This window comes from Nerophis ophidion, linkage group LG06, assembly GCF_033978795.1.
Source record: "Nerophis ophidion isolate RoL-2023_Sa linkage group LG06, RoL_Noph_v1.0, whole genome shotgun sequence".
Classification (NCBI taxonomy): Eukaryota; Metazoa; Chordata; class Actinopteri; order Syngnathiformes; family Syngnathidae; genus Nerophis; species Nerophis ophidion.
Genome location: NC_084616.1, coordinates 37,550,803 through 37,573,538, shown reverse-complemented (window position 1 = coordinate 37,573,538; position 22,736 = coordinate 37,550,803). Strand labels below are relative to the sequence as shown.

General features: G+C 34.1%; 2 long non-coding RNA genes across 2 annotated transcripts; one reads left to right on the top strand and one right to left on the bottom strand.

Annotated features, from left to right (window-relative positions):
- The first annotated feature begins 297 nt into the window (after window positions 1-297).
- Window positions 298-3,094, top strand: LOC133553935 (uncharacterized). Its single transcript, XR_009807017.1, has 3 exons — window positions 298-1,765; window positions 1,869-1,998; window positions 2,829-3,094. It is a non-coding gene; the product is annotated as an uncharacterized LOC133553935 (long non-coding RNA).
- Window positions 3,095-9,789: 6,695 nt separating this feature from the next.
- On the bottom strand, window positions 9,790-12,573 carry LOC133553934 (uncharacterized). Its single transcript, XR_009807016.1, has 3 exons — window positions 11,119-12,573; window positions 10,886-11,015; window positions 9,790-10,055 (listed from the first exon to the last, which is right to left on the bottom strand). It is a non-coding gene; the product is annotated as an uncharacterized LOC133553934 (long non-coding RNA).
- Window positions 12,574-22,736: the final 10,163 nt, after the last annotated feature.

Genomic DNA, 22,736 nt, shown 5'->3' with positions numbered 1-22,736 from the left:
ATATTTGTATTTGTGATTCTTTCCAAAATACCTTATTCTGCTAAAACTTACATAAATTCAATATTAAAGGCTTTTTAAGACAGATTTCATATTTGGCTTTGGAGTTATGATTATAAACCTTTCATATTTAGTATGACAGTTACACTGTTATATTAGAGAAGTTAAGTCCCTACCTTTAGTCAAAAGTGATTTATGACCCCTCATAAACAATGATTTATGACCCCTCAAGGTCAAAGGTCAATGATTTATGAGGGGTCAAGTTCAAAGGTTAATGATTTATGAGGGGGTCAAGGTTAAAGGTCAAAGTCAAAGGTCAGGTTCAAATGTCAGGTTCAAATGTCAAGGTCAAGTGGGTGTGGCTTACCCGGAAGAGGGTGGAGTTAAGACCTGCGGTGGGAGTGGTTAAACCAGGAAGAGGGTGGAGTTTTAAACAGAAAGAGGGCAGAGTTAAGACCTGCGGTGGGAGTGGTTAAACCAGGAAGAGGGTGGAGTTAAGACCTGACAGGGAACAGAGGAGGGTTCAGTTTTTTTTAAGAAAGCAATGTCATCTGAGCAGCATGTGACCATATATTTGATAGTTTAAATGTTTACGATCGTTTGAAACAACTTCCAGATTTCGATGTATTGATGGCTGGGAATGTTACGTGTGGAGATGTGGACACGCACGCACTTCACACACACACACACACACACACACACACACACACACACACACACACACACACACACACACACACACACACATTCGTACGCACTGTTATTACCATGTTATTAGACATTGTCTTAGTCATTATTTGGAGCTTTATACGTTAGCGTAAAGACTTTGTTCGATTCGGTCATGATTTGTGAAACGCCTGTTTCGATTGATAAAAATAATAAAACTTACATTGACGCTCCGCAAAAAAGTCGAGTGTTTCTAAATCGTATTCAGTTTTCAGCTAAAAGAAAGAAGAGACGGAAGCCCTTTCTCGATATTTTCATCGTTATCTACCGTGGATTGGGAAGTTTTTGGTGGACACGCACACACGCACACACACGCACACACACACACACTTCACACACACACACACACACACACACACACACACACACACACACACACACACACACACACACACACACACACACACACACACACACACACACACACACACACACACACACACATTCGTACGCACTGAAACAACTTCCGTACCTCACGAAAACATATTTAAACAGATGGAAAAAACTATCGCAGAACACAGTGTCACGTAGCAACTGGTCTTTACGGTCGTTTGAATCAACAGGTCAGTTTGGGGGACAAAAGGAGGGTTCAGTTTTTACTGACTTCCCATCTGACAGTTTAAATGTTTATGACCGTTTGAATCAACAGGACACGCACGCACACACACACACACGCACGCACACACACACACACACACACATACACACACACACGCACACACACACACACACACACACACACACACACACACCATTACCTCTGCTTTACCATGTTATTAGACATTGGTTTAACTCCATTTAAGCATTTAAACGTTAAAAGCATTGCACTTGTACGACGTTGTAATACTTTTTTTTTACCAGCCGATGACGACGAAGTGAAAGACGATGAACTTTGCTTAAACAGTCTTACAAAGTTGGAAGATGATTATCGAGGTGTGTTTAAACCTTCGAATTATTTAATATTGTGTGTATTCATTATTTTGTTTTATAGAGGATTTGCCGTAAGATCCTAACGCGATCGTTTTAACACAATCGCAGTCTGGTGAGTCAAATGATTCTCATTTTACAAGAAAAAAAACATGCGGTATACAATACATATATACATATATTTACTTACATCTCCGGCTCGCTGGTCTCCCTTAAAGCTGGCGGGTCCGTCAACGGCCGTTCCAGGCAGAGGAGAAGGCTTGATTGTGCCAAAGACTCCAGACATCGAATCCTTGCTCCGAGGGGAAATCATCGAAAACGACGGTGAATGTCCAACAGGCACCCGCTGTAAGTTTTTCTCGTTTTCTGTAAGCTTTTTTAAGATTCTCAGGAGCTTTAAAGAGCTCCTCTCATTCCAATGTCTTTCGCTCAAATGAATTTCGCGCCTAAGGGGAATGGGCGGGGACTGATTCCGGAGGTGGGCGGTTGTTTCCGCCAAGCAACCTTCTGGTTGAAATGGAGTGTGGATCAAGATGGATCCCTACTCTATATTCTTTTATTTAACCCAATGTTTTTTAAATACGTGTATAATGCTTTATATCCTATGTGTTGTGAATTCCATCCTACAATATCTTCCAAGGAACCCAAAGAAATGTTACCACACCTCCCGCTTTATTTATTCTATAGATTGCCTGAACTATTTCATAAACTAAATCTTGTCTTGTTTCTGATGCTATGTTTTTTATGCTCATCAATGCACTGTTGGACTGCGAGCACACAACTACTTTCCTTGCTTTGTTTTCCTCTATCCAGTTAACTGCCATATAAATTGCTACCAATTCCTCCGTAAAAACAGATAGTTTATCACTGATTATTTTATTTAATACTATGTTTCCTTGTGGGATAACTGCTACAGCTCTTACCTTTATTTTTTTTTATATAGTTTTTGATGCATCCGTATATATCATATCTCAATCCATTTTTCTATCCGGTAACTATTTAAATTTCTATTCTTTAGTAATTGCATGTTTTCTTTTGGGTTATCAAACATCCACGGTGGTATTGCAGGCATTGGTACTGTAGGACTAACTTTAATATTGTCAATTTTAACTTTATTACATATGTCTCCTATAATCCACCCAAAACTATTCTTTTTTGTTTTCTCTTTTTCTTGGCAGATTGGTAACACTGGACAAGTCGGATATCCTTGCTTGGATCCTTTTAAAGTTGCCCGATAAACTGCTGAGAGTTGATCTCTCCTCTTGTCCAAAGGTTTTTCGTTCATTTTTACTTGTAATACTGGCACTAGGGTTGATGTAGTAGCTCCACAACATAACCTTAAAGCCTGTGACTGGATCCGGTCTATTTTCCCAAGTCATGTTTTTGAAGCAGATTGGTAAATAATGCATCCGTAATCAATAACAGATGGAATTAAAGTTATAAATATATACATGTATTGTTTTCAACGTTAACCTATCAGCCCCCCAATCATTACCCCTCAAAGACCTCATTATATTTAACACCTTTTTACTTTTTCCCCTATTTTTTTATTTTCCGGAAGGAACACTCCTGAAGGAATAAATAAAGTACTATCTAATCTAATCTAATCAAATCTATTTTGCTGATGTGGGTTGACTAGTTCATATTTTTATCAAACCATATTCCTAAATATTTAAATACTTGTACCTCTTCTATATTTTCACCTTAGAGTTTTTATTTGGAGCTTGTTTGGTACTTTTGTCTTTGTAAAATGTATGACTTTTGTCTTTCCAACAGAGAATCTTAAACCTCAAGCCGTTCCCCAGTCTTGAACATTATTTACCACTTTGTTAGTTTTTTGATTATTTCTTTTGACTCTAAATAATATACTAGTCTTTCATTAATCTTTTTTTTTTTCCATTACTTTTCCCCAAATTTATAATTTCCTGCCTCTTCCGGGTCTTACCCTGACTTGCATATTGGAATTGTTACCGCTAATTTTCCCCTCTGGCGGTCATTCTCCTTCTTCATATATCCTGTCATATCATTTCAAGACCACTTCTTTGACGATGCCACCTAAGTTTTTGATCATTTGATAACCCGCTAGGTCTTTCCCCGGTGACGTATTTTTAACCTTTTTCAAAATTCGAACCATTTCATTCAAAGAAAATGTCATATCCATAGTGTTGGTAAAGCTATTATCGTTGTCTTCCATCATTTCCCCAATATTTAAACTCATTGTTTTTTCTCTCTTTTGTTTTTCCACATTTCTCAAATTATCATTACTGTGCACTTTAACACATTTTTTTTGCTAAAGGTTCTGCTGTTTCTTTACCCGTGACTACATCTTCTTTAATAAATGTGGCACATCATCCTCTTTACCCTTCATTCCTATCTTTACGAATCGTTATATATCCTTTTATTATAAAGTTTAATTTTGGCTTCAGCCCTGTTTCTTGAATACAAATTATACATGGTTTAGTTTTCATATTTTTAATATATCCCTTTAATTCATGTTCGGTTGCTATCAAACTTCTGGCATTCCACCGGACCATTAACAGGGTGTTGGAATGTGGTGACATGACTCCGTCACGTCTACTCTCCGTAGTACAGCTTGCACCCGGTACCAAGATAGTTCTTTCAACAACTTTGATGCTGCTTTGACAATTATTTTGATCTTCTCAGTCTTATTTTTACTTTCATTTTGTATCAAAGCTGAGTTGTGCTCTCTGGTTTATTTTGCAAATGAACCGACAGAACATGATCATGTACAAGACTCGCCTACCCACAATGCACTGCAACCCAACGCTCCTGGTCGGATGTTTTTTTCGGGGTTCATGGAGAGATGCGGTAAAGAGTGGTAGCCAAGACACACGGTCACACACGGTCACACACGGTCACACACGGTCACACACGGTCACACACGGTCACACACCGGTCACACTCGGCAATTATTTTGACCTGGGGAGCAGATATAGAGGAAAAAAAATTTGTCTGGGGGGCCGGGATATCTGATTTTCAGGTACAAAAAACTTCACAATGACACAAAATAAACACAACAGTTAAACCTCACACTAAAAACAAGACATTGACTTGTACGTTCAAAAGACAGAATAGAACAAGTCAAGACATGCAATGCCATCTACAAAATGTTATGTAAATGTTAGTCATTACACACGCGGCTATGGTTTTGATGTATTTGTTGCAGACATGTTTACGTCAAGTAACATCACATGGTTCCATTTGCACCTTTCAACAAATCTGAAAAGGAATATTAAGAAGTAAAACTTATATTTAATCCTACCTCTTCTCCGAGCACACGGTGACCGTACATACGGGTCGAAAAATGTTGACCTAATTCAGCATTTCTCAAAGTGTGGGGAATAGAGACATGACAGGTGGGGCGCGAGGAAAGGGAGGAAATTTTTTATTTTTGATTTTTTTTTTACTATGCTTTCATTTTCTATACACACTGTAAATCACTTTGTGATTCTGTCTGTGAAATCCGCCGTATAAATAAATGTAAATTACTTATTTTTCCTGTAGGCTTTAAATTTCTCGGCAGGAGCGAAAGTTTGACAGACATAGCAACAGTAACTTTTGCAGGCAGGTCTAAGAGGAACAAACTTTCGCGCGGATGGGTAGCAGGCTAATGTGCGAACCACAATTACACAAAATGGATACATTTGCAACTCGCACCTCAAAGGTCTGCGGAGAAACAAAAATATGATGGGTCTAATCAACCAAAAAGTCAACCTAAAAGAAAATATGGCGAAGGGTATCTTGCTCTTGGATTCACGGCAGCGGAGGTGGGGGCAGAGGAGAGACCCCTGTGTGTTCTTTGTCTAAAACGGCTAGCAGCAAACAGCATCAGGCCCAACAAAGTAAAGAGACAACTCGAGACCACACATGATGTCCAATAAATTGTTTTGTTGGGGCGATGGGGGTAGGTGGGCCTTGAGTCTAAAGTGGTGATGACAGAAAAAAAAAAAAGTTTGAGAAGCCCTGACCTAATTGTACGGATCTCACTTTAAACGGCAAACCGATCATTTAAATGTTTTCACTTTTGAATATGAAACGAGGAGTAAAATGTACAATGTACAATATTATCAATTATTTCACAAGGACATGTTTTAAGGATATTGTACAGTATCATTAAATCTAAAATGAATGTGATCACTTTCAGGATCATTTTATTTTTAGCCAGTAAACAACTGTTATGTACTTTTGAATCGGGTTTTCAAAAAAAAAAAAAGGGAGGGACAATCAAGGATCAACAATGGCATGACTTTCACTAACTTGCGTGAGGTCAAAAGACAAGAGATTTTAGACCAATGCTGCTTTGGATCTGTTCCTGCTAAACTAGTAAGTGACTTTCAATGCTCAAATCAGAATAATAATACTAATTTTAGCTACTGGAAATTTGTGTGGTAGCAATAAATACCCACCAGCGCGATACTTTGCAGTTCCACACTGACCAACCACGCAACAAACTCAAAAGAACTGTACAAGGAAAAAAACAATGCAGTGACTTCAAACTGCAAATATAAGGTTTGAGTAAAATATGTAGGTTGGTGTGAATGTTGTCCGTCTATCTATGTTGACCCTGCGATGAGATGGCGACTTGTCCAGGGTGTACACCTCCTTCCACCCGATTGTAGCTGAGATAGGCGCCAGCGACCCCCACGTCCCCAAAAGGGAATAAGTGGTAGAAAACGAATGTAGGTTCCTACTGTGGAAAGTTCAGTAATACAGAATCATTGTGGCATTATCGTGTCAGTTGGACGCTATATGCGCTAGTCCTCATGGTAAATGTGGTTTTGCTTTTGGGAAAACGCCATCGCTTTGGTTCACTGGTGCGGCCAATATAAACCAAAACTGAAAATTCTTAAGTGGGGCTTTAAGTAGAGTTTATAAATCTTGTATCTGTGCCACATATAGCCTTATTTCAGTGTCAACAGTCTCCAGCTTACTTGCTACACATGTTTTGGCTCTGCCCATCCCTGTGCAGTTATTGGACCGACATTTTTAATACTTTGTCTGATGTTGTAATTACCTACTAGGCCTTCTTTGCCTTTATTTGTTGTTGTATCTTTATGTTAGCAATTGGGACTTTTTGAATGAAATTGTCTGTGGCTCCATGTTAACGAAGTTGCCTGTACTATTTGACTGATGCATTTTATTGATTGATTTATTAGCAGTAATTGCACAAAGGCATTCTTCTTATTTTAGTTTTCTGACAGCACGTAGGCGTTCGCATCAACTTTCGTCTTTTTAACAAATGGGTAAAGGGGGAATGATGTATGCCGTAAAACTAGTTGGCACATTTAATATTTAATAATAATGAATATTGTAAAATTCTATAATTTTTGTTATTTAAAGGGGAAAACCCGATTCAAAAGTACATAACAGTTGTTTACTGGCTAAAAATAAAATGATCCTGAAAGTGATCACATTCATTTTAGATTTAATGATACTGTACAATATCCTTAAAACATGTCCTTGTGAAATAATTGATAATATTGTACATTGTACATTTTACTCCTCGTTTCATATTCAAAAGTGAAAACATTTAAATGATCGGTTTGCCGTTTAAAGTGAGATCCGTACAATTAGGTCAGGGCTTCTCAAACTTTTTTTTTTTTCTGTCATCACCACTTTAGACTCAAGGCCCACCTACCCCCATCGCCCCAACAAAACAATTTATTGGACATCATGTGTGGTCTCGAGTTGTCTCTTTACTTTGTTGGGCCTGATGCTGTTTGCTGCTAGCCGTTTTAGACAAAGAACACACAGGGGTCTCTCCTCTGCCCCCACCTCCGCTGCCGTGAATCCAAGAGCAAGATACCCTTCGCCATATTTTCTTTTAGGTTGACTTTTTGGTTGATTAGACCCATCATATTTTTGTTTCTCCGCAGACCTTTGAGGTGCGAGTTGCAAATGTATCCATTTTGTGTAATTGTGGTTCGCACATTAGCCTGCTACCCATCCGCGCGAAAGTTTGTTCCTCTTAGACCTGCCTGCAAAAGTTACTGTTGCTATGTCTGTCAAACTTTCGCTCCTGCCGAGAAATTTAAAGCCTACAGGAAAAATAAGTAATTTACATTTATTTATACGGCGGATTTCACAGACAGAATCACAAAGTGATTTACAGTGTGTATAGAAAATGAAAGCATAGTAAAAAAAAAATCAAAAATAAAAAATTTCCTCCCTTTCCTCGCGCCCCACCTGTCATGTCTCTATTCCCCACACTTTGAGAAATGCTGAATTAGGTCAACATTTTTCGACCCGTATGTACGGTCACCGTGTGCTCGGAGAAGAGGTAGGATTAAATATAAGTTTTACTTCTTAATATTCCTTTTCAGATTTGTTGAAAGGTGCAAATGGAACCATGTGATGTTACTTGACGTAAACATGTCTGCAACAAATACATCAAAACCATAGCCGCGTGTGTAATGACTAACATTTACATAACATTTTGTAGATGGCATTGCATGTCTTGACTTGTTCTATTCTGTCTTTTGAACGTACAAGTCAATGTCTTGTTTTTAGTGTGAGGTTTAACTGTTGTGTTTATTTTGTGTCATTGTGAAGTTTTTTGTACCTGAAAATCAGATATCCCGGCCCCCCAGACAAATTTTTTTTCCTCTATATCTGCTCCCCAGGTCAAAATAATTGCCGAGTGTGACCGTGTGTGACCGTGTGTGACCGTGTGTGACCGTGTGTGACCGTGTGTGACCGTGTGTGACCGTGTGTCTTGGCTACCACTCTTTACCGCATCTCTCCATGAACCCCGAAAAAAACATCCGACCAGGAGCGTTGGGTTGCAGTGCATTGTGGGTAGGCGAGTCTTGTACATGATCATGTTCTGTCGGTTCATTTGCAAAATAAACCAGAGAGCACAACTCAGCTTTGATACAAAATGAAAGTAAAAATAAGACTGAGAAGATCAAAATAATTGTCAAAGCAGCATCAAAGTTGTTGAAAGAACTATCTTGGTACCGGGTGCAAGCTGTACTACGGAGAGTAGACGTGACGGAGTCATGTCACCACATTCCAACACCCTGTTAATGGTCCGGTGGAATGCCAGAAGTTTGATAGCAACCGAACATGAATTAAAGGGATATATTAAAAATATGAAAACTAAACCATGTATAATTTGTATTCAAGAAACAGGGCTGAAGCCAAAATTAAACTTTATAATAAAAGGATATATAACGATTCGTAAAGATAGGAATGAAGGGTAAAGAGGATGATGTGCCACATTTATTAAAGAAGATGTAGTCACGGGTAAAGAAACAGCAGAACCTTTAGCAAAAAAAATGTGTTAAAGTGCACAGTAATGATAATTTGAGAAATGTGGAAAAACAAAAGAGAGAAAAAACAATGAGTTTAAATATTGGGGAAATGATGGAAGACAACGATAATAGCTTTACCAACACTATGGATATGACATTTTCTTTGAATGAAATGGTTCGAATTTTGAAAAAGGTTAAAAATACGTCACCGGGGAAAGACCTAGCGGGTTATCAAATGATCAAAAACTTAGGTGGCATCGTCAAAGAAGTGGTCTTGAAATGATATGACAGGATATATGAAGAAGGAGAATGACCGCCAGAGGGGAAAATTAGCGGTAACAATTCCAATATGCAAGTCAGGGTAAGACCCGGAAGAGGCAGGAAATTATAAATTTGGGGAAAAGTAATGGAAAAAAAAAAAGATTAATGAAAGACTAGTATATTATTTAGAGTCAAAAGAAATAATCAAAAAACTAACAAAGTGGTAAATAATGTTCAAGACTGGGGAACGGCTTGAGGTTTAAGATTCTCTGTTGGAAAGACAAAAGTCATACATTTTACAAAGACAAAAGTACCAAACAAGCTCCAAATAAAAACTCTAAGGTGAAAATATAGAAGAGGTACAAGTATTTAAATATTTAGGAATATGGTTTGATAAAAATATGAACTAGTCAACCCACATCAGCAAAATAGATTTGATTAGATTAGATTAGATAGTACTTTATTTATTCCTTCAGGAGTGTTCCTTCCGGAAAATAAAAAAATAGGGGAAAAAGTAAAAAGGTGTTAAATATAATGAGGTCTTTGAGGGGTAATGATTGGGGGGCTGATAGGTTAACGTTGAAAACAATACATGTATATATTTATAACTTTAATTCCATCTGTTATTGATTACGGATGCATTATTTACCAATCTGCTTCAAAAACATGACTTGGGAAAATAGACCGGATCCAGTCACAGGCTTTAAGGTTATGTTGTGGAGCTACTACATCAACCCTAGTGCCAGTATTACAAGTAAAAATGAACGAAAAACCTTTGGACAAGAGGAGAGATCAACTCTCAGCAGTTTATCGGGCAACTTTAAAAGGATCCAAGCAAGGATATCCGACTTGTCCAGTGTTACCAATCTGCCAAGAAAAAGAGAAAACAAAAAAGAATAGTTTTGGGTGGATTATAGGAGACATATGTAATAAAGTTAAAATTGACAATATTAAAGTTAGTCCTACAGTACCAATGCCTGCAATACCACCGTGGATGTTTGATAACCCAAAAGAAAACATGCAATTACTAAAGAATAGAAATTTAAATAGTTACCGGATAGAAAAATGGATTGAGATATGATATATACGGATGCATCAAAAACTATATAAAAAAAAATAAAGGTAAGAGCTGTAGCAGTTATCCCACAAGGAAACATAGTATTAAATAAAATAATCAGTGATAAACTATCTGTTTTTACGGAGGAATTGGTAGCAATTTATATGGCAGTTAACTGGATAGAGGAAAACAAAGCAAGGAAAGTAGTTGTGTGCTCGCAGTCCAACAGTGCATTGATGAGCATAAAAAACATAGCATCAGAAACAAGACAAGATTTAGTTTATGAAATAGTTCAGGCAATCTATAGAATAAATAAAGCGGGAGGTGTGGTAACATTTCTTTGGGTTCCTTGGAAGATATTGTAGGATGGAATTCACAACACATAGGATATAAAGCATTATACACGTATTTAAAAAACATTGGGTTAAATAAAAGAATATAGAGTAGGGATCCATCTTGATCCACACTCCATTTCAACCAGAAGGTTGCTTGGCGGAAACAACCGCCCACCTCCGGAATCAGTCCCCGCCCATTCCCCTTAGGCGCGAAATTCATTTGAGCGAAAGACATTGGAATGAGAGGAGCTCTTTAAAGCTCCTGAGAATCTTAAAAAAGCTTACAGAAAACGAGAAAAACTTACAGCGGGTGCCTGTTGGACATTCACCGTCGTTTTCGATGATTTCCCCTCGGAGCAAGGATTCGATGTCTGGAGTCTTTGGCACAATCAAGCCTTCTCCTCTGCCTGGAACGGCCGTTGACGGACCCGCCAGCTTTAAGGGAGACCAGCGAGCCGGAGATGTAAGTAAATATATGTATATATGTATTGTATACCGCATGTTTTTTTTCTTGTAAAATGAGAATCATTTGACTCACCAGACTGCGATTGTGTTAAAACGATCGCGTTAGGATCTTACGGCAAATCCTCTATAAAACAAAATAATGAATACACACAATATTAAATAATTCGAAGGTTTAAACACACCTCGATAATCATCTTCCAACTTTGTAAGACTGTTTAAGCAAAGTTCATCGTCTTTCACTTCGTCGTCATCGGCTGGTAAAAAAAAAGTATTACAACGTCGTACAAGTGCAATGCTTTTAACGTTTAAATGCTTAAATGGAGTTAAACCAATGTCTAATAACATGGTAAAGCAGAGGTAATGGTGTGTGTGTGTGTGTGTGTGTGTGTGTGTGTGTGTGCGTGTGTGTGTGTATGTGTGTGTGTGTGTGTGTGTGCGTGCGTGTGTGTGTGTGTGCGTGCGTGTCCTGTTGATTCAAACGGTCATAAACATTTAAACTGTCAGATGGGAAGTCAGTAAAAACTGAACCCTCCTTTTGTCCCCCAAACTGACCTGTTGATTCAAACGACCGTAAAGACCAGTTGCTACGTGACACTGTGTTCTGCGATAGTTTTTTCCATCTGTTTAAATATGTTTTCGTGAGGTACGGAAGTTGTTTCAGTGCGTACGAATGTGTGTGTGTGTGTGTGTGTGTGTGTGTGTGTGTGTGTGTGTGTGTGTGTGTGTGTGTGTGTGTGTGTGTGTGTGTGTGTGTGTGTGTGTGTGTGTGTGTGTGTGTGTGTGTGTGAAGTGTGTGTGTGTGTGCGTGTGTGTGCGTGTGTGCGTGTCCACCAAAAACTTCCCAATCCACGGTAGATAACGATGAAAATATCGAGAAAGGGCTTCCGTCTCTTCTTTCTTTTAGCTGAAAACTGAATACGATTTAGAAACACTCGACTTTTTTGCGGAGCGTCAATGTAAGTTTTATTATTTTTATCAATCGAAACAGGCGTTTCACAAATCATGACCGAATCGAACAAAGTCTTTACGCTAACGTATAAAGCTCCAAATAATGACTAAGACAATGTCTAATAACATGGTAATAACAGTGCGTACGAATGTGTGTGTGTGTGTGTGTGTGTGTGTGTGTGTGTGTGTGTGTGTGTGTGTGTGTGTGTGTGTGTGTGTGTGTGAAGTGCGTGCGTGTCCACATCTCCACACGTAACATTCCCAGCCATCAATACATCGAAATCTGGAAGTTGTTTCAAACGATCGTAAACATTTAAACTATCAAATATATGGTCACATGCTGCTCAGATGACATTGCTTTCTTAAAAAAAACTGAACCCTCCTCTGTTCCCTGTCAGGTCTTAACTCCACCCTCTTCCTGGTTTAACCACTCCCACCGCAGGTCTTAACTCTGCCCTCTTTCTGTTTAAAACTCCACCCTCTTCCTGGTTTAACCACTCCCACCGCAGGTCTTAACTCCACCCTCTTCCGGGTAAGCCACACCCACTTGACCTTGACATTTGAACCTGACATTTGAACCTGACCTTTGACTTTGACCTTTAACCTTGACCCCCTCATAAATCATTAACCTTTGAACTTGACCCCTCATAAATCATTGACCTTTGACCTTGAGGGGTCATAAATCATTGTTTATGAGGGGTCATAAATCACTTTTGACTAAAGGTAGGGACTTAACTTCTCTCTTATATTGAATAAAAAAACTAACTTTTGTCTTTGCAAACCTTACAAAAGATCATTTTTCTAGTACAACTAACAAAAAAACATATCTCTAGGCATTATTAGCCATTTTGCATGTGTTGCTTAGAAGTTATGTTTGAATACATTTTTATTGCTTTTTTCGCATTATCTCAGGATTCTAAGACTATTATAGTCATATTGAGTAAAAAACTACTTTTTGCATTTGCAAGATTTAAAAAAGCATATGTTTCGAGTAAAACTCCCAAAGATGCATTATTTCAGGCATTATTAGCCATTTTTCATGTGTGGTGTAGGAGTTATGTTTAAATAACTGTCATATTGAGTGTTACAGTATACAGTCATATTGAGTAAAACCTCATTTTTGTATTTGCAAACCATTGAAAAACAACTGTATCTAGTAAAACTCACATGTATTTAATATCACAGGCATTTTTAGACATTTTGCACGTTTAGATTAGGAATTATGTTTGAATTCATTTTTATTGCTTTTTTCGCATTATCTCAGGATTCTAAGTACATTACTGTCAAATTGAGTAACAAATCAAACTTTGTTTTTGCAAACCTTACCAAATGTTTTTTTTTTCAGGAAAACTCTCGAAGATGCATTTCTTCAGGCATTATTAGACATTTTGCATGTGTATTTTTGGAGTTATGTTTCAAAAACTGTCATTTTGAGTGTGACCAATATGAGGCCAGTAAAATCTAATATTTGTATTTGTGATTCTTTCCAAAATACCTTATTCTGCTAAAACTCACATACATTCAATATTAAAGGCTTTTTAAGACAAATTTCATATTTGGTTTTGGAGTTATGATTATAAACCTTTCATATTTAGGATGACATTTACACTGTTAAATTGAATAAAAAAACTAACTTGTGTCTTTGCAAACCTTACAAAAGATCATTTTTCTAGTACAACTAACAAAAAAATATGTCTCTAGGCATTATTAGCCATTTTGCATGTGTTGTTTAGAAGTTATGTTTGAATACATTTTTATTGCTTTTTTCGCATTATCTCAGGATTCTGAGACTATTATAGTCATTTTGAGTAAAAAACAACTTTTTGCATTTGCAAGATTTAAAAAAGCATTTGTTTCGAGTAAAACTCCCAAAGATGCATTATTTCAGGCATTATTAGCCATTTTTCATGTGTGGTGTAGGAGTTATGTTCAAATAACTGTCATATTGAGTGTTACAGTATACAGTTACATTGAGTAAAACCTCATTTTTGTTTTTGCAAACCTTACCAATTTTTTTTTTTTTCTGGAAAACTCTCGAAGATGCATTTCTTCAGGCATTATTAGACATTTTGCATGTGTATTTTTGGAGTTATGTTTCAAAAACTGTCATTTTGAGTGTGACCAATATGAGGCCAGTAAAATCTAATATTTGTATTTGTGATTCTTTCCAAAATACCTGATTCTGCTAAAACTTACATACATTCAATATTAAAGGCTTTTTAAAACAAATGTCATATTTGGTTTTGGAGTTATGATTATAAACCTTTCATATTTAGTATGACACTTACACAGTTATATTGAATAAAAAAAACTAACGTGTGTCTTTGCAAACCTTACAAAAGATCACTTTTCTAGTACAACTATCAAAAAAACATATCTCTAGGTATTATTAGCCATTTTGCATGTGTTGTTTAGAAGTTATGTTTGAATACATTTTTATTGCTTTTTTCGCATTTTCTCAGGATTCTAAGACTATTATAGTCATATTGAGTAAAAAACTACTTTTTGCATTTGCAAGATTTAAAAAAGCATATGTTTCGAGTAAAACTCCCAAAGATGCATTATTTCAGGCATTATTAGCCATTTTTCATGTGTGGTGTAGGAGTTATGTTTAAATAACTGTCATATTGAGTGTTACAGTATACAGTCATATTGAGTAAAAACTCATTTTTGTATTTCCAAACATTGAAAAACAACTGTATCTAGTAAAACTCACATGTATTCAATATCACAGGCATTTTTAGACATTTTGCATGTTTAGATTAGGAATTATGTTTGAATTCATTTGTATTGCTTTTTTCGCATTATCTCAGGATTCTAAGTACATTACTGTCAAATTGAGTAACAAATCAAATTTTGATTTTGCAAACCTTACCAAATGTTTTTTTTTTCAGGAAAACTCTCGAAGATGCATTTCTTCAGGCATTATTAGACATTTTGCATGTGTATTTTTGGAGTTATGTTTCAAAAACTGTCATTTTGAGTGTGACCAATATGAGGCCAGTAAAATCTAATATTTGTATTTGTGATTCTTTCCAAAATACCTTATTCTGCTAAAACTCACATACATTCAATATTAAAGGCTTTTTAAGACAAATTTCATATTTGGTTTTGGAGTTATGATTATAAACCTTTCATATTTAGGATGACATTTACACTGTTAAATTGAATAAAAAAACTAACTTGTGTCTTCGCAAACCTTACAAAAGATCATTTTTCTAGTACAAATAACAAAAAACATATCTCTAGGCATTATTAGCCATTTTGCATGTGTTGTTTAGAAGTTATGTTTGAATACATTTTTATTGCTTTTTTCGCATTATCTCAGGATTCTAAGACTATTATAGTCATATTGAGTAAAAAACAACTTTTTGCATTTGCAAGATTTAAAAAAGCATATGTTTCGAGTAAAACTCCCAAAGATGCATTATTTCAGGCATTATTAGCCATTTTTCATGTGTGGTGTAGGAGTTATGTTTAAATAACTGTCATATTGAGTGTTACAGTATACAGTTATATTGAGTAAAACCTCATTTTTGTATTTGCAAACCATTGAAAAACAACTGTATCTAGTAAAACTCACATGTATTCAATATCACAGGCATTTTTAGACATTTTGCACGTTTGGATTAGGAATTATGTTTGAATACATTTGCATTGCTTTTTTCGCATTATCTCAGGATTCTAAGTACATTACTGTCAAATTGAGTAACAAATCAAATTTTGTTTTTGCAAACCTTACCAAATGTTTTTTTTTTCAGGAAAACTCTCGAAGATATATTTCTTCAGGCATTATTAGACATTTTGCATGTGTATTTTTGGAGTTATGTTTCAAAAACTGTCATTTTGAGTGTGACCAATATGAGGCCAGTAAAACCTAATATTTGTATTTGTGATTCTTTCCAAAATACCTGATTCTGCAAAAACTTACATAAATTCAATATTAAAGGCTTTTTAAGACAAATGTCATATTTGGTTTTGGAGTTATGATTATAAACCTTTCATATTTAGTATGACAGTTACACTGTTATATTGAATTAAAAAACTAACTTGTGTCTTTGCAAACCTTACAAAAGATCATTTTTCTAGTACAACTAACAAAAATACATATCTCTAGGCATTATTCGCCATTTTGCATGTGTTGTTTAGAAGTTATGTTTGAATACATTTTTATTGCTTTTTTCGCATTATCTCAGGATTCTAAGACTATTATAGTCATATTGAGTAAAAACTACTGTTTGCATTTGCAAGATTTAAAAAAGCATATGTTTCGAGTAAAACTCCCAAAGATGCATTATTTCAGGCATTATTAGCCATTTTTCATGTGTGGTGTAGGAGTTATGTTTAAATAACTGTCATATTGAGTGTTGCAGTATACAGTCATATTGAGTAAAACCTAATTTTTGTACTTGCAAACCATTGAAAAACAACTGTATCTAGTAAAACTCACATGTATTCAATATCACAGGCATTTTTAGAAATTTTGCACGTTTGGATTAGGAATTATGTTTGAATACATTTTTATTGCTTTTTTCGCATTATCTCAGGATTCTAAGTACATTACTGTCAAATTGAGTAACAAATCAAATTTTGTTTTTGCAAACCTTACCAAATGTTTTTTTTCAGGAAAACTCTCGAAGATGCATTTCTTCAGGCATTATTAGACATTTTGCATGTGTATTTTTGGAGTTATGTTTCAAAAACTGTCATTTTGAGTGTGACCAATATGAGGCCAGTACAATCTAATATTTGTCTTTGTGAGTCTTTCCAAAATACCTTATTCTGCTAAAACTCACATAAATTCAATATTAAAGGCTTTTTAAGACAAATTTCATATTTGGTTTTGGAGTTATGATTATAAACCTTTCATATTTAGGATGACAGTTACACTGTTAAATTGAATAAAAAAACTAACTTGTGTCTTTGCAAACCTTACAAAAGATCATTTTTCTAGTACAACTAACAAAAAAACACATCTCTAGGCATTATTAGCCATTTTGCATGTGTTGTTTAGAAGTTATGTTTGAATACATTTTCATTGCTTTTTTCGCATTATCTCAGGATTCTAAAACTATTATAGTCATATTGAGTAAAAAACTACTTTTTGCATTTGCAAGATTTAAAAAAGCATTTGTTTCGAGTAAAACTCCCAAAGATGCATTATTTCAGGCATTATTCGCCATTTTTCATGTGTGGTGTAGGAGTTATGTTTAAATAACTGTCATATTGAGTGTTACAGTATACAGTCATATTGAGTAAAACCTCATTTTTGTATTTCCAAACATTGAAAAACAACTGTATCTAGTAAAACTCACATGTATTCAATATCACAGGCATTTTTAGACATTTTGCACGTTTGGATTATGAATTATGTTTGAATACATTTTTATTGCTTTTTTCGCATTATCTCAGGATTCTAAGTACATTACTGTCAAATTGAGTAACAAATCAAATTTAGTTTTTGCAAACCTTACCAAATGTTTTTTTTTTCAGGAAAACTCTCGAAGATGCATTTCTTCAGGCATTATTAGACATTTTGCATGTGTATTTTTGGAGTTATGTTTCAAAAACTGTCATTTTGAGTGTGACCGATATGAGACCAGTAAAATCTAATATTTGTATTTGTGATTCTTTCCAAAATACTTTATTCTGCTAAAGCTTACATAAATTCAATATTAAAGGCTTTTTAAGACAGATTTCATATTTGGTTTTGGAGTTATGATTAGAAACCTTTCATATTTAGTATGACAGTTACACTGTTATATTGAATAAAAAAAACTAACTTTTGTCTTTGCAAACCTTACAAAAGATCATTTTTCTAGTACAACTAACAAAAAAATATATCTTTAGGCATTAATAGCCATTTTGCATGTGTTGTTTAGAAGTTATGTTTGAATACATTTTTATTGCTTTTTTCGCATTATCTCAGGATTCTAAGACTATTATAGTCATATTGAGTAAAAAACTACTTTTTGCATTTGCAAGATTTAAAAAAGCATTTGTTTCGAGTAAAACTCCCAAAGATGCATTATTTCAGGCATTATTAGCCATTTTTCATGTGTGGTGTAGGAGTTATGTTTAAATAACTGTCATATTGAGTGTTACAGTATACAGTCATATTGAGTAAAACCTCATTTTTGTATTTGCAAACCATTGAAAAACAACTGTATCTAGTAAAACTCACATGTATTCAATATCACAGGCATTTTTAGACATTTTGCACTTTTGGATTAGGAATTATGTTTGAATACATTTTTATTGCTTTTCTCGCATTATCTCAGGATTCTAAGTACATTACTGTCAAATTGAGTAACAAATCAAATTTTGTTTTTGCAAACCTTACCAAATGTTTTTTTTTCAGGAAAACTCTCGAAGATATATTTCTTCAGGCATTATTAGACATTTTGCATATGTATTTTTGGAGTTATGTTTCAAAAACTGTCATTTTGAGTGTGACCAATATGAGTCCAGTAAAACCTAATATTTGTATTTGTGATTCTTTCCAAAATACCTGATTCTGCAAAAACTTACATAAATTCAATATTAAAGGCTTTTTAAGACAAATGTCATATTTGGTTTTGGAGTTATGATTATAAACCTTTCATATTTAGTATGACAGTTACACTGTTATATTGAATAAAAAAAACTAACTTGTGTCTTTGCAAACCTTACAAAAGATCATTTTTCTAGTACAACTAACCAAAATACATATCTCTAGGCATTATTAGCCATTTTGCATGTGTTGTTTAGAAGTTGTGTTTGAATACATTTTTATTGCTTTTTTCGCATTATCTCAGGATTCTAAGACTATAATAGTCATATTGAGTAAAAAACTACTTTTTGCATTTGCAAGATTTAAAAAAGCATATGTTTCGAGTAAAACTCCCAAAGATGCATTATTTCAGGCATTATTAGCCATTTTTCATGTGTGGTGTAGGAGTTATGTTTAAATAACTGTCATATTGAGTGTTACAGTATACAGTCATATTGAGTAAAACCTCATTTTTGTATTTGCAAACCATTGAAAAACAACTGTATCTAGTAAAACTCACATGTATTCAATATCACAGGCATTTTTAGACATTTTGCACGTTTGGATTATGAATTATGTTTGAATACATTTGTATTGCTTTTTTCGCATTATCTCAGGATTCTAAGTACATTACTGTCAAATTGAGTAACAAATCAAATTTTGTTTTTGCAAACCTTACCAAATGTTTTTTTTTCAGGAAAACTCTCGAAGATATATTTCTTCAGGCATTATTAGACATTTTGCATGTGTATTTTTGGAGTTATGTTTCAAAAACTGACATTTTGAGTGTGACCAATATGAGGCCAGTAAAACCTAATATTTGTATTTGTGATTGTTTCCAAAATACCTGATTCTGCAAAAACTTACATAAATTCAATATTAAAGGCTTTTTAAGACAAATGTCATATTTGGTTTTGGAGTTATGATTATAAACCTTTCATATTTAGGATGACAGTTACACTGTTATATTGAATAAAAAAACTAACTTGTGTCTTTGCAAACCTTACAAAAGATCATTTTTCTAGTACAACTAACAAAAATACATATCCCTAGGCATTATTAGCCATTTTGCATGTGTTGTTTAGAAGTTATGTTTGAATACATTTTTATTGCTTTTTTCGCATTATCTCAGGATTCTAAGACTATTATAGTCATATTGAGTAAAAACTACTGTTTGCATTTGCAAGATTTAAAAAAGCATATGTTTCGAGTAAAACTCCCAAAGATGCATTATTTCAGGCATTATTAGCCATTTTTCATGTGTGGTGTAGGAGTTATGTTTAAATAACTGTCATATTGAGTGTTACAGTATACAGTCATATTGAGTAAAACCTCATTTTTGTATTTGCAAACCATTGAAAAACAACTGTATCTAGTAAAACTCACATGTATTCAATATCACAGGCATTTTTAGAAATTTTGCACGTTTGGATTATGAATTATGTTTGAATACATTTGTATTGCTTTTTTCGCATTATCTCAGGATTCTAAGTACATTACTGTCAAATTGAGTAACAAATCAAATTTTGTTTTTGCAAACCTTACCAAATGTTTTTTTTTCTGGAAAACTCTCGAAGATGCATTTCTTCAGACATTATTAGACATTTTGCATGTGTATTTTTGGAGTTATGTTTCAAAAACTGTCATTTTGAGTGTGACCAATATGAGGCCAGTACAATCTAATATTTGTATTTGTGATTCTTTCCAAAATACCTTATTCTGCTAAAACTCACATAAATTCAATATTAAAGGCTTTTTAAGACAAATTTCATATTTGGTTTTGGAGTTATGATTATAAACCTTTCATATTTAGGATGACAGTTACACTGTTAAATTGAATAAAAAAACTAACTTGTGTCTTTGCAAACCTTACAAAAGATCATTTTTCTAGTACAACTAACAAAAAAACATATCTCTAGGCATTATTAGCCATTTTGCATGTGTTGTTTAGAAGTTATGTTTGAATACATTTTCATTGCTTTTTTCGCATTATCTCAGGATTCTAAGACTATTATAGTCATATTGAGTAAAAAACTACTTTTTGCATTTGCAAGATTTAAAAAAGCATTTGTTTCGAGTAAAACTCCCAAAGATGCATTATTTCAGGCATTATTAGCCATTTTTCATGTGTGGTGTAGGAGTTATGTTTAAATAACTGTCATATTGAGTGTTACAGTATACAGTCATATTGAGTAAAACCTCATTTTTGTATTTGCAAACCATTGAAAAACAACTGTATCTAGTAAAACTCACATGTATTCAATATCACAGGCATTTTTAGACATTTTGCACGTTTGGATTAGGAATTATGTTTGAATACATTTGTATTGCTTTTTTCGCATTACCTCAGGATTCTAAGTACATTACTGTCAAATTGAGTAACAAATCAAATTTAGTTTTTGCAAACCTTACCAGATGTTTTTTTTTTCAGGAAAACTCTCGAAGATATATTTCTTCAGGCATTATTAGACATTTTGCATGTGTATTTTTGGAGTTATGTTTCAAAAACTGTCCTTTTGAGTGTGACCAATATGAGGCCAGTAAAACCTAATATTTGTATTTGTGATTCTTTCCAAAATAACTGAGTCTGCAAAAACTTACATAAATTCAATATTAAAGGCTTTTTAAGACAAATGTCATATTTGGTTTTGGAGTTATGATTATAAACCTTTCATATTTAGTATGACAGTTACACTGTTATATTGAATAAAAAAAACTAACTTGTGTCTTTGCAAACCTTACAAAAGATCATTTTTCTAGTACAACTAACAAAAAAACATATCTCAAGGCATTATTAGCCATTTTGCATGTGTTGTTTAGAAGTTATGTTTGAATACATTTTTATTGCTTTTTTCGCATTATCTCAGGATTCTAAGACTATTATAGTCATATTGAGTAAAAAACTACTTTTTGCATTTGCAAGATTTAAAAAAGCATTTGTTTCGAGTAAAACTCCCAAAGATGCATTATTTCAGGCATTATTAGCCATTTTTCATGTGTGGTGTAGGAGTTATGTTTAAATAACTGTCATATTGAGTGTTACAGTATACAGTCATATTGAGTAAAACCTCATTTTTGTATTTGCAAACCATTGAAAAACAACCGTATCTAGTAAAACTCACATGTATTCAATATCACAGGCATTTTTAGACATTTTGCACGTTTGGATTAGGAATTATGTTTGAATACATTTTTATTGCTTTTTTCACATTATCTCAGGATTCTAAGTACATTACTGTCAAATTGAGTAACAAATCAAATTTTGTTTTTGCAAACCTTACCAAATGTTTTTTTTCTGGAAAACTCTCAAAGATGCATTTCTTCAGACATTATTAGACATTTTGCATGTGTATTTTTGGAGTTATGTTTCAAAAACTGTCATTTTGAGTGTGACCAATATGAGGCCAGTACAATCTAATATTTGTATTTGTGATTCTTTCCAAAATACCTTATTCTGCTAAAACTCACATAAATTCAATATTAAAGGCTTTTAAAGACAAATTTCATATTTGGTTTTGGAGTTATGATTATAAACCTTTCATATTTAGGATGACAGTTACACTGTTAAATTGAATAAAAAAACTAACTTGTGTCTTTGCAAACCTTACAAAAGATCATTTTTCTAGTACAACTAACAAAAAAACATATCTCTAGGCATTATTAGCCATTTTGCATGTGTTGTTTAGAAGTTATGTTTGAATACATTTTCATTGCTTTTTTCGCATTATCTCAGGATTCTAAGACTATTATAGTCATATTGAGTAAAAAACTACTTTTTGCATTTGCAAGATTTAAAAAAGCATTTGTTTCGAGTAAAACTCCCAAAGATGCATTATTTCAGGCATTATTAGCCATTTTTCATGTGTGGTGTAGGAGTTATGTTTAAATAACTGTCATATTGAGTGTTACAGTATACAGTCATATTGAGTAAAACCTCATTTTTGTATTTGCAAACCATTGAAAAACAACTGTATCTAGTAAAACTCACATGTATTCAATATCACAGGCATTTTTAGACATTTTGCACGTTTGGATTAGGAATTATGTTTGAATACATTTGTATTGCTTTTTTCGCATTACCTCAGGATTCTAAGTACATTACTGTCAAATTGAGTAACAAATCAAATTTTGTTTTTGCAAACCTTACCAGATGTTTTTTTTTTCAGGAAAACTCTCGAAGATATATTTCTTCAGGCATTATTAGACATTTT